Source organism: Cetorhinus maximus, chromosome 10 (assembly GCF_964194155.1).
Source record: "Cetorhinus maximus chromosome 10, sCetMax3.hap1.1, whole genome shotgun sequence".
Lineage (NCBI taxonomy): Eukaryota > Metazoa > Chordata > Chondrichthyes > Lamniformes > Cetorhinidae > Cetorhinus > Cetorhinus maximus.
In genome coordinates this window covers 110,513,318-110,530,445 of record NC_135888.1, presented here as the reverse complement: position 1 = coordinate 110,530,445, position 17,128 = coordinate 110,513,318, and the positions used below count along the sequence as shown (strand labels likewise).

Here is a 17,128-nt window from a genome sequence, read left to right as displayed (position 1 = left end):
TAGCCCTTGAGGACCTGTTCTTTAATTTAGTTCCTAGTTCCTGATAATCCCCAAACAGGTCCTCTTTCCTAGTCTTACCTATGTTATTTGTCCCGACGTGGACCACAACAATTGGATCTTCCCCCTTCCTCTCCAATATCCTTTCAAGCCGGTCAGAAATGTCCCTCACCCTGGCACCGGGCAGGCAACATACCATGTGGGACTCTCGATCCTGCTTACAAAGGATGCTATCAATTCCCCTAATTATAGAATCCCCTACAACTACCACTTGTCTTTTTGCTCCCCCTCTTGAATGGCCTCCTGTGCCACGGTGCCGTGGTCAGCTGGCTCATCCTCCCTACAGCCCTCTTCCTCATCCACACAGGGAGCAAGTACCTTGTACCTGTCGGACAAGGTCAAGAGCTGAGGTGTCTCTATTCCTGAACACAGGATCCCTCTACTTGCCTCACTTGTAGTCACACCTTGCTGACCCTGACCACTGACCGGACTTGAGGTACTTAATCTACTGGGTGTGACCGCCTCCTGATACAAAACGTCCGGGTAACTCTCCCCCTCCCAGACGTGCCGCAGCGTCCGAAGCTCAGACTCCAGCTCATCAATTCTGAGCCGGAGTTCCTCCAGCATCCAACACTTGCTGCAGATGTGGTCACTGCGGCTCGCAATGGGATCTGCCAGCTCCCACATCATACAGCTACAGCACATCACCTGCCCAGCCATCTCTACTTAGATAATTAATTTATTAATTAGCTTTGCAGTTTTTTTTTCAAATTTGGTGCAGATTTCCTACCAACCAATCAGGTCACAGCTTTCCTGTGATGTCACTTTTTCAGTTTTGTCTTCAGTTACTCTGTGCCCCAAGGTCACCGCTCCGGTGCTCCTCCCTCCGAGTCTGCTCCCTAGAGACAAGGCTGCGAATCCCCGAGGTAAGCTAGATTTATACTCACCGCTCCAGTGCTCCTCCCTCCGAGTCTGCTCCCTGGAGACAAGGCCGCGAATCCCTGAGGTAAGCTAGATTTATACTCACCGCTCCAGTGCTCCTCCCTCTGAGTCTGTACCCAGGATTTACTCACCAAAAAGCTGCTTTTTCTTTAAAATCCACTTTCAGAAGAGTGTCCCTCACAGGTCTGGTGCACTCCTGAAGGCACTGCCTCTTCCTCTCTCTCTTTTATTTTTAGGTTTGAGGAAGAGGGAAGGATGAAAACACTACAGCAATGTAATGTTTGGGGCTATTCCGTTCTTTGACAGTGGGTCCTCCTCGATTCCCTCCTGAGTCGCGGTGGCTGCAATGACTTCTCCCAGAATGCTTCAGTCACTTCTCGCCAGCGCCCTCTGTTGGATGCCCTTCCTCCTGTTGAGTGCAAGAGTCCTTCTCCTCGATTCCCTCCTGAGTCGCGGTGGCTGCGATGACTTCTCCCAGAATGCTTCAGTCACTTCTCACCAGCGCCTTCTGTTGGATGGTGTGGGGATGAGCCTGTTTTCTAGTATGGCATTGTGCATCAGTGACTTGCTTTCAGTGTTCTGCAGACCACAATGGCCTACCCACATCAAATCCTTTCATAATCATCTTATCAGGTCACTTATTAGTCTTTTGTCTATCTTTCCTGATAGGTATTATCCCTCAGTTCTGGTATTATTTTAGCTTTATTTGCACCTCAACAGTGCCTCTATATCCTTATGGTGACCAGAACTGTTACTCCAAATATGGTCTTTCCAAATGAGACAGGTTTAACATAACTTTTCTGCTTTTCAATTCTATCTCTCTAGAAATCAACCTCAGTGCTTTATTTTTATTTTTTCAGATTTGCCACCAAAGGCCTATACTGTCTCAGGCTCTGGGGCTCGAGGTTTGCACCTTCCTTGCTCTAAATTACTTTGGGTGCAGCATAGGTTTGGCTTTCTAAGTGTCTGTGAATACATAAGCCCAGTGCCCATGCAGGAAATGCTGTTGCACCTCAAAAGTGCCATAATTATTTAATACACATTTGCCCCAAGTGTGTCTCTCCACTAAAAACCAGATGGAACTATCCCGGATGGCTCTGTTGCTCACCCAGACATCTACTTATTGCTCTACTCCCGGCCAGCACAAATGAACAACACCAAAAAAGATCCTGTGTCACTATAAGACAAAGATCAGGATATGGATGTTTTTTGGTAAAGTGTTGATTCTGCAAGTCTGTTCACACATCATTATGTGGTTGAGCAGTTCCTCAGAAGAAATAATGTGCAACCAGTTGATGGTGCAATCATTTGATCACTAAAGGGCAATGTCCTGAATTCACTCTGTGGTTTAGCAGACCTGTTGAATCCTGCTGCTGCATTTTGCAACACTTTACAAATAAGTGAAATAAAATTAAATTAAACAAAATAAGAAACATTGTTTTCACAAGCTCAAGGCTGTTTAAAAACAAAACAGCAGCCTGTTTTCTATATCTTGATTTATGGTGGGCAGCTCCCATTGGACAGTATGGATTTATTGGCTTGATCCCATCCATTTGGACATCTGGGGCAGAAATTTACAGTCCCCTTCCAATAGGTTTGAAGGGGTTCATATAATGCAGGCCGTCCCATAGCCTACCTGCCCGCCCTGACCTGTCTCCCATTTTACGGGAGTGTTGGTGGTGTCAGGTGCCCGCTCGTACTTGGGTCTATTCAGGCCCTTAAGTAGCCAATTAATGACAATGTTATATCTCATGTCAGGATGCATTAATTGACATTGACTACTCATGTGAGGTCATTAAGCTTCTTCCTGCACTGCATCCAGGTCCTCAGGGCTAGTCTGCTGGCATTGGCCGCAATGGCTACATGCTCCCATTTTGATCTCATTATGCGTTTGGAGAGCCTCCTGGCCCTGAGAGAAGAGGGCGTCTCTCCCCCTGCACCAAGACCTTCAGCAAGAATCTTGGGACACACTCTCTGGCCTGTGGCATGATTTTTGTGGCTTCTTTCTGGTCTTCCATCTTCTTTAACCGGTTTCAGCCCCTCCTATGGCCAGAGTGCACCTTGCCTTTATTCATGCAGTTTAGCTTTAAAGAATGCAACCTAGCTTCAGGTGCTAGCCTTGCCAAGATCTGGGCCCCCTGCTGAGGAATGCAGCTACTCAGCAGCACATTCAGTACTTTACACTACGAGGCAGCACAATGCTTGCAAGCTGCCTGCTTCACCTTGAACAGGTGTGGGTTATTCAAGCATCAGATTCCGTGTGCCAAATTTTGGGACTATCTGATTCTGACTCCCTTATTTCCAGATTGTAAACTTGAAGTTTCTCCATTTCTGCCACTTAGCTCATCCTCTTTACGTTTGTGGTCAGTCTTGTTGCTCTATTTTCAAAGCACATATATCTATTTGGCAGCCCCCACATGCTAAAATGGTTCCCAGAGAGTGTAGTTGAAAATAGCTTTGGTATTTTTTAAACAGGGATTTCCTCAGATATGCAAAGAAGCAGATCATTTCAGAAAATAGTGCTATAGTCTTAGCATGAAATTAGACTTCTCAAACAAATGGCATATGCATTCCCAAAATGTCACTAGGTAATTAACACTGAAAGATTGTGGAAGTTAGCCACCTTGAGGCTTTTGACCATTCTTAACTTATGAAAGTCTTAAGGGGGAATATTATAGAAAATAAATAGGGAAGCAGTTAAAAATGAAGAGGTACCATTTCCATCAGATTTTCCTGCTGAACTTCAGTGGAAACTGCATTAATAAATGCAAATTAGTGTTCCAGGACATACCTGTAACCCTATGGCATTTAAAATTACTTCTCCTTGGGGCACTTGCCATGACCACCCTGTGAGGCAAAGCTATTACAAGGCCAGCAACCTCTACTAAGTAATTTTAAAACTTTCTGGAGTGGGACTCCAGACGCTACAAGGCCTAGCCAGCAACACCCAAGCGCTAGAAGGAAAGCTGGCCTCTATCACCCTGGGCTCCCTCCCAGCTGTGAGACACTGACAACAGCCTCCTTCCCTAACTCACCTTGCTACCATAGGTGGGTGGCCTCCAGACAGCCTGATATTCGTTCCCCAACCTCCAGTAAAAAGTTGCTGCAATCTGCCCAAACCAGGTGAGCAGCTGACTAATGGCAATCAAATGAGGCCAGAGAGTTAAAATCTGACCACTCTTCATCAAAGATCACTACACAAGACTGTTATCCACTCCCACCATCTTCCTTTCACCAATTAAAGTGGAAAATTTGGACAGCGGCACAGGAAAAGGCAATGTAAAGTTTGCTTTTAGTTAAAAAAAGACCATTTCACTTATATGAACATAGTTAAAGGAATTTCTTCTGAATTACTACACAGTTGATTTTGCAGCAAAACACAAAATTTTTGTTCGCCCAGGTATATATATAGGGGAGGATTTTTCCCCTATCGGGTAGGCTCGGCGGGGGTGGGTAGCAAGGTGAGTTAGGAAAGGAGGCTGTTGTCAGTGTCTCACAGCTGGGAGGGAGCCCAGGGTGATAGAGGCCGGCTTTCCTTCTAGCGCTTGAGACCCGTGGATGAGGTTTCCTAAAAAATGCAAAGGCTGCTTGGCCTTTTCGCCTGCCCGCCAACCGTAAGGTTGGATGGGCAGCGAAAAATTTCTTACAGCTACCTTTTCAATGGCCTAAATAGGCCTTTTCAGTTGGCATCGTACCCGCCAACCAAAATATCGTGCGAGGACATCAGGACGCTCGCCCGACGTCATTGTGGGTCATTTTACACTCGGTCAGGTCGGGTGCACGCCCGCCCGACAAGCTAAAAATTCTAGCCATAATGTATTTTGCTGTTCAGACATAGTTAGGGAGAAGCCATGTCATGTAGAGTTACTTCTTCACAAAACATATAAATTGTTTGTCACCCAACACTCTCTGATGTACTTACCTGGCCTTGAAGGACTGTCAGTTGTGCTCAATGATCGTTCTTATAACATTGACCAGGATTATTGATTTGATATCATTTTAATACCTATGAGTGAGTAATATTCTAACAGCAACAACAAGTTGTATTGATGTGGCACTTTTAATGCAGTAAAATGTCCCAAGACGCTTCACAGTTATCAAAGCTTGGTCAAAGAGATAGGTTTGAAGAAGTGTTTTAAAGGAGGAAAGAGAGGGAGAGAGACAGGAAAGCTTAGGGGTACAACTCCAGAGTTTAGGGCCTTGGCAAGTGAAGACATGGCCACCAATGTTGGAGCAATTAAAATTGGAAATGCTCAAGAAGCCTTGAGAGGAGCACAGAAATCTCAGAGGGTTGCAGGGCTGGAGGTGATGATGGAAATAGGGAGGGTAAAGTCATGGGGTGTTCTGAAAACAAGGATAAGATTAACGTTACCTATCCCCCTCCCAACTTTACCTGAATCTGCCTGAATTTCTAGCTTCAGGTCACCACATGGGATTCAATGTTTCCCTAATGGAGGCCTATTCCTTACCAGCTATCTGCACCCAAAAACTGGGGCCGGAACATAGAGAAAGGAGTACCGCATTCAGCCCCTCTAGCCTTTCCTGTTATTCAGTTATATTATGGGTGATCTGTGCCTTAACTTCATCTACCTGCCTGGGTTCCATAACCCTTAATAACATAACCTAATAAAAATCTATCAATCTTGGATTTGAAATTTTCAATTTTTTAATATTCTTTTTGTGGGATATGGGCGTCACTGGTTGGGTCAGCATTTATTGCACTTCCATAATTGCCCTTCAGAACTGTTGCAGACCATGTGGTGTAGGTACACCCACAGTGTTGTTAGGAAGGGAGTTCCAGGATTTTGACCCAGTGGCAGTGAAGGAATGGCAATATAGTTCCAAGTCAGGATTGTGTGTGACTTGGAGGGCAACTTGCAGATGGTGGTGTTCCCATGCATCTGCTGCCCTTGTCCTTCTAGCTGATAGAGGTTACAGGTTTGGAAGATGCTGTCGAAGGAGCCTGAGTGAGTTGCTCGAATGTATCTTGTAGATGGTACACACTTCTGCCACTGTACATTGGTGATGGAGGGAGTGAGTGTTGAAGGTGGTGGATGGGGTGCCAATCAAGTGGGCTGCTTTTCCCTGGATGGTGTCAAGCTTCTTGAGTGTTGTTGGAGCTGCACTCGTCCAAGCGAGGGGAGAGTATTCCATCACATTCCTGGCTTGTCCCTCGTAAATGGTGACAAGCTTTGGGAAGTCAGGAGATGAGTCACTTGCCACAGAATTCCTAGTCTCTAACCTGCCACAGTATTTATATGATTGGTCCAGTTCAGTTTCTGATCAATGGTAACTCTCAGATGTTGATGTGGGGGATTCAGCGATGATAATGCCATTGAATATTAAGGGTAGATGGTTGGATTCTCTTTTGTTGGAGGTGGTTATTGCCTGGCACTTGTGTGGCATAATTGTTACTTGCCACTCGGCAGCCCAAGACTGGATATTGTTCAGGTCTTGCTGCATTTGGACATGGACTGCTTCAGTATCTGAGGAGTCACGAATGGTGCTGAACATTGTGCAATCGTCAGTGAACATCCCCACTCCTGACATTATGATGGAGGAAAAGTCATCAATTCAGCAGCTGAGGACGGTTCGGCCCAGGACACTACCCTGAGGAACTACTGCAGTGATGTCCCAGAACTGAGATGATTGACCTCCAACAACCACAACCATTTTCCTTTGTGCTAGGCATGACTCCAGCCAGTGAAGAGTTTTCCCCCTGATTCCCATTGACTCCAGCTTTGCTAGGGCCCCTTTATGCCACACTTGGTCAAATGCTGCCCTCATGCCAAGGGTAGAAGCTTTCATATCACCTCTGGAGTTCCGCTTTTTTATCCATGTTTGGACCAAGGCTGTAACAAGGTGAGGAGCTGAGTGGCCCTGGCAGAATCCAAACTGAGCATCCATGAGCAGGTTATTGCTGAGTAAGTGTCGCTTGAGAGCACTGTTGATGACCCCTTCAATTACTTTATGATGATCGAGGGTAGACTGATGAGGCGGGAATTTGTAAGGTTGCATTTGTTCCTTTTGTGTACAGGACATACCTGGGAAATTTTCCACAGTACTGGATAAGTGCCAGTGTTGTACTTGTACTGGAATAGCTACACTAGGGGCACAGCTAATTCTGGAGCACAAGTCTTCAGTACTATTGCCGGAATGTTGTCAGGGCCCATAGCCTTTGCAGTATCCAGTTCCTTCAGCCATTTCTTGATATCACGTAGAGTGACTTGAATTGGCTGAGGGCTGACAGTTATGATGCTGGGGACCTCAGGGGGAGGCCGCGATGGATCATCCGCTTGGTAGATCAAGCTGAAGATGGTTGCAAATGCTTCAGCCTTATCTTTTGCACTGACGTGCTGGTCTCCCCCATCATTATGGATGGGAATATTTGTGGTGCCTCCTCCTCTAGTTAGTTATTTAATTGTCCACCACCATTCATAACTGGATGTGACAGGACAGCAGAGCCTAGATCTGATTCATTGGTTGTGGGATCACTTAGCTCTGTCTATCGCATGTTGCTTCTGCTGTTTGGCATGTAAGTAGTCCTGTGTTGTAGCTTTACCAGGTTGACGCCTCATTTTTATGCCTGGCACTACTCCTGTCCTGCTCTCCTGCATTCTTCATTGAACCAGGGTTGATCCCCCAGCTTGATGGTAATGGTAGAGTGGGGAATATGCCAGGATATGAGGTTACAGATTGTAGTTGTGTACAATTCTGTTGCTATTGATGACCCACAGAGCCTCATGGATGGCCAGTTTTGAGTTGCTAGATCTGTTTGAAATCTATCTCATTTAGCACCATGGTAGTTTCACAGACACAATGGATGGTATCCTCAAAGTGATAGTAGGACTTGGTCTCCATAAGGACTATGTGGTGGTCACTCCTACCAATTCTGTCAGGGATAGATGCTTCTGCGACAGGTAGATTGGCAAGGATGAGTTCAAGTAGGTTTTTTGCTCCTGGTTGCCTCACCACCTGCTGCAGACCCAGTCTAGCAGCTATGTCATTTAGGACTTGGCTAGCTAGCTAAGTGGTGCTCCCGAGCCACTTTTGTGATGGACGTTGAAGCCCCGCATCCAGGGTACATTCTGTGCCCTAGCCACTCTCAATGCTTCTTCCAATTTGTGTTCAATGTGGAAGAGTACTGATCCATGAGCTGAGGGGAGGCAGTAGGTGGTCTAACCAGAACTCTGTACAGCTGTAACGTAAGTTCTACCCCTTGGTATTCCAGCTGTCTCGAGATAAAGGTCAATGTTCCATTAGTCTTTAGTTAGTATGAGAGGCCTATGGTAGTGGTAATGAGCACCAGCTTTGGGGTCTGCCGACTGCTGTCCAAAAACACCTCTGATGCCCAGCTGGTTGGCCCAATGAAAAAAATGCACCAAACATATTCAACTTTGCTCCCCGCCCTTTCTCAGATCCTCTGGGAAGCTTGCTGTAAGCAGGTTGGAAGTTCCCATCCAGGTGACACCCCTTCCTAACTTGGCATTATATTCTCGTTCCTTCACTCTCACTGGGTTAAAATCCTTCCTTAACAGCATAACTAGCCCACATGGACTGCAATGGTACAAGAAGACAGCTCGTCACCTTCTCAACACCAATTAGGGATGGGCAATAAATGCTGGCCTTGCCAGTGACACTCACGTCCCCTGAATGAATGAAAAAAAAGACCCACTATCTGTGAGTGCTCCTGTGCTTAGACCATTGGCAAGAAAGCACCTACTAAAACAAGGTGGGAGGTGAGGTCATTTCTGTCTCTTTGCCAGAGAATCACACTCCGTACATCTATCCTCAACATCAAGAGATCAAACGCAATAGAAATAAAAATTGGAAGAGATGTAAAACATGGTTGCTGACTTTCTGTCACCCATTTCACACTATCGCACAAAGCCAAGCTCTACCCCCAGCACCTCAGTCCCCCTCATCCCCAAAGAAACTATAGAAGCATGCAAGCAATGCAAACAGTGGGGACAGCTGGGGGGATGTTTTAACCTGTCGGGGTGGGTACTTTACTGCTGGCATGTCGGGAACATGGTAGGAAACTGGCAACTTCCACCTTCAACCTGAACTGTTCCTAAGCATTCAGGAAACCCCAGCGGGATATACAGGTCTGCCATTTTAAACATGCAAGTTCCATATTGGTTGCTGTTTAACCCAGGACTCTTTCTTTAACTCAGTGCGCAGGTTTCCCAGGCTTACTGAAATGGGCAGAACAAGGCGAGGGTACAGCATGACTTGACAGGGTTGAGCATTTGACAGGCAAGGAATGCTTTAAATACTGAGATTTCATACCTGCTTCTTTGCATAAACGGAAGGCTTTTGCTCGCAGGACTTGTTCTGAGAGTGTTTTCACTGCTTTGCAGGTAATTTCCAATGTTTTGGAGGCCATTCATGGGGTTTTTTGCCTTTAATCTACACTTCCTAGCTGTCCACCATCACACCAGCGTGGAAGGAACTTATGCAGCTCTTTCTTGGACCACTGATGAAGAGCAAGGTGAGCAGAAGGAGTGGCACCAGCAGGAACAGCAGCAGCAAGAGCAGCAACTTTCTCCTCAATTACTTACAGAGGGGTGAGCATGGAGCTGTAGCTTGCAGGAGGCGATACCCCCAGCACAGGGTGTATAGACAGTGGATTAGCTTTCTGGGCATGACTGAGCACCAGTGCCTCAGGACAGTCAGGCTTTCCTGTCAGTTAGTTGCTGATATTTGCAGCCTTCTGGAAGAAGACCTCCTTCCAAGTGAACCAGGTGATCCGGCATTGCCATTGGTGATTGAGGTCACCATAGCTCTAAATTTCTTCACCTTCAGATCCTTCCAGAGATCCGATGGTGATATTTATCAAATCTCAGAATCTGCTGCCCACAAGTGAATCTTCCAGGTGACTGATGCCACATTTGCCAGGCTGCCATTTATTTTGCATTTAGTTGCTGATGAGGCCAGTCAGAATGAGTGGACGACATGAATTGCTGCAATGGCTGGATTCCCACAAGTCCAGGGAGTCATGGATTGCACTCATGTGGCAATCATGGCGGCCTCAGATTACCCAGGAGTATTTGTTAACTAAAAGGGATTCCACTCCATCAATATTCAGTTTGTCTCCAAACGCTAAAGATCTTTATGCATGTCAGTGCAAGATTCCAAGGAAGCTATCATGATGGCTTCATTCTGTGCCAGTCAAGCCTCCCACAGGCATGTACACCTCAAAGCAGTCAGCAAATGGCTCCTTGGAGACAAAGCTTATCCTCCAAACACGTGGAGGAGTCCTACCACCAACACCCAAGAAAGGCATTGCAGAAACCGCATGATAACCAGAGTTCTAAACGAGCAAACAATTGTGTTGCTGAAGATGTGACTCAGGTGCCTGGATAGACCTGGGGTTGCCCTTCAGTATTCACAAGCAAAGGTGTCCAGAATGGTCATGGTCTGCTGCATTTTGCACAAACGGTAAGGGCTGGAGCTTCAGTTGGAGAAAGTAGGGTTGCCAACGCTCCAAGATTGGACTGGAGCCTCCAGGAATTGAAGATCAATCTCCAGTACACTGCTGTGTACTATCCTGGAGAACAATCATCAGGGCATGAAAAAAGATATATATTTTAAAAATTTTCTTCAAATATTTCTCATTACCAGATATAAAAATATTAAAAGTTGGGGGGAAAACAGCTGTTTGGTTGACAGTCAAGCATCATTCAATTGGGTCTTTTTGCTTTCCAATTGGCGTAGAGAGGCAGCGCATCATATGGATGGATGTGTTGGCTGATCATTGACTGGAGCTTGGGGGAAAGTCATGTGATGAAACCACTAGGAATACATTTAAACACAGCTGGCAACCCTAGGAGGAGGGTGATAAATGGTCTGCATTTTTGGAGGGGGAGCAACAAGTGGAGCCTGGTGTGGCAAGAGCACCATGTAGCTGCACACTTATCAACCAGGGACAGACTGATTCAGTCACACCTCAGTTATTCCCTCTCCTAAGCATCCTTTGCTCATGTTTTGCTCTTGTCATATCATTCTTCACAAGGCAGGAGGCTACTGGCTATATGACAGACAAAAATGGGGGAAACAGGACAATGGAGCTTCGAAATATTTATGCTTCATAAATACTAAACAGAAATGTGACAATGTAACGGTATTAAACATCCAAGTGAATACCCTTGTGCAACTACAAATCCTTTTTCTTACTTTTTCTGCTACTCCTATGGCTTTAGCAGAGCTAGAGGTAGGCAACTCATTCCCCTGGTCTAACTGTTCAGATGCTATTAATTGACATCCTCAGGGTTTTGGAACCTGTGACAGCCCTGCCAAAGGCACCTGCTCCTGTGCAGGGGTAATCTCAGCCACCAGGACAGGAGGTAGCATCTGGGGCTCTGACTGAAGGGGAGGCAAGAGGTCAGAAGCACTTTGAGCAGAGTCCTCCACTTACATGTTCCCTTTCTCTGCCTTCCACCTCATGGCCCATTCTGATGTCCTGTGCTATCTTCTCCTTCAAGAGGATGAAGAAGAGACCTATGAGCGTGAGCTGTGGAATGTTTTGAGAGGATGCAAGGAAAACATTTGCAGAGGGTCACAATGAGGGATGGGTGTGACATTTCTATGAGGTGAAGGTGAGTGTTAGTGGTGGCTCGTCAGATGGGGATGTGACAAAAGTGCTTCGTTAAAGAGGAATGGATGCACATGCATGGCTTGTTGCATCTGAAGAGTGATATTGAAGAGAAGGGAAAGGCAGAATGAAGGGTTTCTATTAGAATGTGCCATGCCACTCACCTTTCCTGTGCTGACCAGGTCAATGTAGCAGGACTGTATCGAGAGGTGAGACACCACATCCCTGCTGCTGACATCCTCGGCCACTTCCAACCATGTCTGCTTGTTTTCTTTCGCCAATTCACAGGGAATGGAATTTCCTTGCGGGACCTTAGAGCCCACAGCATTATTTTCCAGAGACCCACTCTGGAAGCATGCTGTTGCCTTTCCATTTTGTGCCTCCTTTGGAGCAAGTGCACATTTTGGATCTGTCGAAACACATCTATTATCCTTCAATTCTGATCCTCAAAGGATCTCTTTAAATAGTGGAGTCAAATGAGACTGGGGCTTGTCGTCATCAAACCCACCCACTCTAATTGGTCGGGTCACTTGGAAATCAGGTGCAAATAGGATGGAATCATATTAAGTTTGCATCACAGAAAGAGGCCACTTGGCCCATCGTGCCTGCGCTGGCCAAAAAACAAGCCAACCATCCTAATCCTACTTTCCAGCATTTGGTCCGTAGCCCTGCAGGTTACGGCACTTGAGGTGCATATCCAGACACCTTTTAATTGAGTTGATGGTTTCTCCTCTACTACCCTCTCAGGCAGTAAGTTCCAGACCCCACAACCTGCTGGGTGAAAATATTTTTACTCATCTCCTCTCTAATTTTGCTACCAAATCACTTTAAATCTGTGGCCCCTAGTCACTGACCTGTCTGCTAAAGTAAATAGGCCCTTCCCATCCACTATATCCCAGCCTCTCACGATTTTGTACATCTCAATCAAATCTCCCCACAGTCCCCTCTGTTCCAAGGAGAACAACCCCAGTCTATCCAACCTTTCCTCAAAGCTGCAATTTTCCATTCCTGGCAACACCCTTGTAAATCCCGTGGCCAAATCCAGTGGCAGGGTTAAAATGTGACTGACAAATGCACTGCTGAAACTTCTAGATTCTCAACATGCTGCCAGCCTTCTCCACTGTGGGCGGGTCTGCAAGTTAAAATACAACCCGCTGAGTCTCAGTCATGTTTCCTTATGCTTTTTACCCAAATCTTGGGCACAAATCATTGAAAAATAGCTTTGTATTCCATTTCACCTGAAAATGAATTGAGGAGTCTCTATACTCATATATTACCCTTGGAACTATCAGTGAAAACAGAACTTTGATCCTATTAATTGAGATGGACAATGTGCTAATCCACTTTTCACCCAACTATTCATATTCAATAAGTGGATAAATTGGCCTTGTGGCAAATATTAACCAATATTAATTCTTAACCTAGTCTATCCCCAAACAAACCCCCTGCAAACACATCCTGTAGCTATAACTGGAAGCTTCAATGGTCAAAATAGATAATGAATGCATTCTGTGCATTAATAGAAACTTTTTATCATTGACTCTTGACAGTCAATATGCCAACTAGTGTTCTAAGTTTTTATTGAATTCTCTGTTATACTATTAATCGGAGCCAGACTCCTCAAACAAAATTGGGAAAAATAAGACATGGCTGACTAATAATATACCTTTCCACTCTAGGTTCACAAGTTTACTACACTGATGCCAACAGACGGAACAGCCTCAGTCTCAGACCACTGTCAATACAACTCCCATGTTCTGTCAACACAAAAACCACCTTGGTTGAGAACTACAAACCCTATCAGATTTTCATCCACCCTGAGATGAACCGTTCCACCGTCGTAAAGTGCTTCATGCAGCAGCCAGACTGAAAATTGGTCAAAAACCACCTTGAGCTGGCAAGACTGAAATACAGCCAAGTTTTAGAACTCAGAACCTCAGTCTCCCTTTGGAATTCCAGTGCTGTACTGCTGGGAGTAACTGGATCTTTGAAGCAAGTTGGCCACTCAAGTGGAAATTGAAACAACAATGAAAAACTGCAGCAAGTTGTTTGGTGATTGCAAAAGGAAATACTGATGATTCATCCTTAGCTCCACTGTTTCTATGTCAGGAGAAGGAAAATAGTTTGAATGTATGTTTATACCAAAAAGCCAATGTAATACACATACTGAAATGGTAAAGTGAAACCTGTAGATCCCCTCAGCAGAATAAAAACCCATCATTCACTTTCAACTATTTTCTTGGCCACATGTATTTGTCTGAACAGCTACCCCAATGAAGAAGTTTCATCCACATGAATAACTTGCAGGCCCCAGGACCACACTGTCTATGTGCTTTTCTGTAGGAGTCTGACAAAACTACTTAACCGTATTACAAAGCTACCTCATCTTCATTGCAAGCAGAAATGCATTGGCAATTATTTTAGAGAATACTGGATAGATATAGCCCACATTGAATATAGTTTTTAATTTTCAATAGAATCAGTCAAAAATAACAGCAAGCAGGAAGGAAATGTTATTTTCTGTCTGCAAGGAATGCATGCTTGGACAGGAAACCTTATTTGTTTACATCAGCAAGATATTTTATCGAACCCGCCCAGTTTAATAGTGTGCAGAATTCCATGACAACTAAAGGCTTATGAAGAAAATTGTTCTAAAATTTCAGTGTGAAGAATAGGCATTATTGTATACTAGAGAATTAGAGCACAAAGAAAAAATGGTTCAAAAAGTCTGTGGCTTTATTACACAGATAGAAAAATATTTTAAGAGGACACTTTTAATACATAATTTGATGTATGTCAGTAACAAGAAAAATTCCCTGCTTTGCCAAGAAGTTTTTTTTTCAGTTTGTTGTAGGTGGAGCAAGAGCCATTTGCTTTGTCATAGAATCACGTGTTTAAAGCCCAGAGGAGTGAGCCTGTGCCAATGCTTGCTCTTCTACTAAAGCTGACTCTTGTCATCCCATTGCCCTGCTCTTTCCCTTTATCATTGCATATTATTATATTTCAAATACCTATTAAATTTCTTCTTAAATCATTTAGGGCAGAATTTTATGTATGACGTGGGGGTGGCAGAGCCCGCACATCAGCACTTAAAATATCGCGCGCTGACGTCGGGCGAGTGTGCCAACATCAGCACACGCCATCGCGATATTTAGCTGGGAGGGTGCGCGATGAAGCGCGACGTGCGCCCGCCATTAATTAAAGGCCTTGTTAAGGCCCTTAACTCAGCAATTGACGCCGATTTTGAGGCGCCCGTGTGATCTTCGGCTCGGTGCACAGGCACAACGGGCAGGCGGGTAAGTGACTTTTTAACAAACCTCATCCACGGGCGGGATATGTGGGCTCAGAAGGGTTGTTAATGTTTTATCTGAAGTATTTATTGCAGAAAGTGTTTTAAACTTGCCTGTGTGATTGTTAGCAGTTCTGATCAATTTCCAACAGCTTTCTCTGGACTTTGAAGCTTCAGCTCAGCAGTCTGCAGACAGTAATCTTTCTCGGGCCTGCAGCTTTCCGGAGGCCTCCATTTAGCCTGGGAGTATGGGTTCTGACATCTCCACTGGAGGCAGCTCCTCTGAGGAGGAAGGGAGGGTTAGAATAAGGAGGAGGCCAGGACTGGACAATCAGCCTCCAGAGGAGCCACCTTTGGGAGGCCAGGCACAGGCACAAGGGGCGTAGGGTCAAGAGGTTGTCCAAGGTGGAAGGGGCCGCAGAAGACGCCACTATCCTGCTGCCAGGGTATACAGGCAGCAAAGCAGCTACCTCAATATGACTGAGGTGCAGTGCCGAAGGAGGCTCCGACTCTCAAGGGGGACAGTGAACTATATCTGTCAGATGATTGGCCCTGAGATCTCCCCTAATTGTGTGGGCGGACACCGCATACCAGTGGCTCTGAAGGTCACAGTTGCCCTCCACTTCTATGCATCTGGCCCCTTCCAGGGCTCGGTGGGTGATCTTTGCGGTGTCTCCCAATCAGCTGTCCACACTTGTGTCAAGCAGATTACAGACGCTCTATTCAGACGTGCATTGACCTTCATCCACTTCCGCTGCGACCAGGCAAGTCAGGCACAGCGAGCCAGTGGCTTCGCGGCCATTACTGGCTTCCCCCGCGTCCAGGGTGCAATAGGCCGCACACATGTGGCCATTAAGGCAGGTGAGCCCGGTGCCTTCGTCAACAGGAAGGGCTTCCACTTCATGAACGTGCAGATAGTGTGTGATCACAGGATGCAGATTCTGCAAGATTGTGCAAGGTACCTAGGCAGTTCCCATGACGCCTACATCCTCAGACACTCCCAGGTGCCAGCGCTCTTCAGTGCTCCGGCTCGGCTGGATGGTTGGCTGCTGGGTGATAAGGGCTATCCCCTCAGAAGGTGGCTCATGACACCTCTCCGCCATCCAAGAACAGAAGCCCAGGCGCGCAACAATAGGAGCCACGGCACCACAAGGGCTGTGGTGGAGAGAGCCATCGGTCTTCTCAAGATGCGCTTCCGATGCCTGGACCGCTCAGGGGGCGCACTCCAGTACCCCTCAGATCGCGTCTCTGTGATGCTGCGCTCTGCACAGTCTTGCGCTGGAAAGGGGGGATGCAATTGACGATGAAGACCTTGGTGCAGTGGATGGGGCTGCACATGATGAATCCAGCAGTGCCTCAGAGGATGAGGAAGAACAGGGCACTGATGAGGGGCAGCACACCGACCCACTACTACACCAAGGAGGCAGGGACATCCGGGACACTTTAATCCAATGAACCTTCAGCTAGCTCCACACACATGGATCTGCAGGACCAGCATTGCCTGGCACTTCCACATGTGGCACTTAAGTGCTACATCTTCCACCTCATCAGCTGCAACTAAGAGCTTAGTACAGAAACATCAATGTCCACTCAAACACTCATGAGATGTCTGTGAAACATACAAATGCAGCACAAAGGAAACACCCTCAGCCATCGTCACAAATGTGGACTTTATTGCCACCAAAAAAATGAACAGACGGCGAAGAGCAGTGGGAAACCAGGGGATTGGGAAGCCTACAGAGGACAACTAAAAAAGAAATAAGGAGGGAGAAGATTAAATATGAGGGTAAACTAGCCAGTAATATAAAAGAAGATTGCAAGAGTTTTTTAGATATATAAAGGGTAAGAGAGAGGCAAAAGTGGACATTGGGCTGCTGGAAAATGACGCTGGAGAAGTAGTAGTGGGAAACAAAGAAATGGTGGAGGAACTGAATAGGTACTTTGCATCAGTCTTCACGGTGAAAGACACGAGTAACATCCCCAAAGTTCAAGAGAGTCGGGGGGCAGAGGTGAGTATGGTGGCCATTACCAAGGAGAAGGTGCTAGGAAAACTGAAAGGTCTGAAGGTGGATAAATCACCTGGGCCAGGTGGATTACACCCCAGAGTTCTGAAGGAGATAGCTGAAGAGATAGTGGAGGCGTTAGTGGTGATCGTTCAGGAATCACTGGAATCAGGGAGGGTCCCAGAGGACTGGAAAATCACTAATGTAACCCCCCTGTTTAAGAAGGGAGTGAGGCAAAAGACAGGAAATTACAGGCCGATTAGCCTGACCTCAGTCATTGGTAAGATTTTAGAGTCCATT

General features: G+C 46.1%; 1 long non-coding RNA gene across 1 annotated transcript in view; it reads left to right on the top strand.

The window, feature by feature from the left end:
* Positions 1-13,767, top strand: part of LOC144685944 (uncharacterized) — a 137,019-nt gene extending 123,252 nt beyond the window's left edge. The window contains exon 2 of the long non-coding RNA XR_013577821.1: positions 13,216-13,767. This is a non-coding gene — a long non-coding RNA (uncharacterized LOC144685944). The remainder of the gene's footprint in view (positions 1-13,215) is intronic.
* The last annotated feature ends 3,361 nt before the right edge of the window (positions 13,768-17,128 follow it).